We start from the raw sequence: 658 nt of genomic DNA on the forward strand, positions 1-658 counted from the left end.
CAGAGCTTTACCACACAGCAGACATCAAATAATGCACACTTTTATATACCTTGACGGATGAATGGGTAAAGTGAATGGGAAAGAATTTAGGTTAAAACAAGTTCTATTCTCCATATTTTGGAATACCCGTTCCAGGGTATACGTACAATGAATACAGAAGATCTGTGGGTTAATTAAAACCATTTCAAAATATGTCTGTGTAATATTATACTAGCATATTGCATAATTGAATAGAGACACACCCGGTTTGTATTATATGAATAATGAACAAAAATATGAATAGCATATCTTCGTATTAAATACACACCGTACATGTAGTCCACAATACAGACTAAAAAAATATATAGTTGCGCAAAAAGGGACAAAAGTAAGAGAAGAAAGGAGAGAATAGAACTGAAAAAAATTAAATCACACATGATAGAATACCTACGTTATATGCAGGTATGCAGGTATTTGTATATAATACTTAAAACACGTAAGCTAACTTATTTGTATATTATAGTTAAAACACGTAAGCTAACTTCGGCATCTCTTTTTTCTTTGAAGGGAGGGAGGGGGGGGGGGGCTCTCCTTGTCAACCTAAGGTAGTTTTGTCAACCCGACCTTCCAAGGATCGTTAAAATAAATGAAGATATCAAAGTAAAATTCTCTTTAACTG

The sequence above is a fragment of the Apostichopus japonicus genome, chromosome 8 (genome assembly GCF_037975245.1).
Source record: "Apostichopus japonicus isolate 1M-3 chromosome 8, ASM3797524v1, whole genome shotgun sequence".
Taxonomy (NCBI): Eukaryota; Metazoa; Echinodermata; class Holothuroidea; order Aspidochirotida; family Stichopodidae; genus Apostichopus; species Apostichopus japonicus.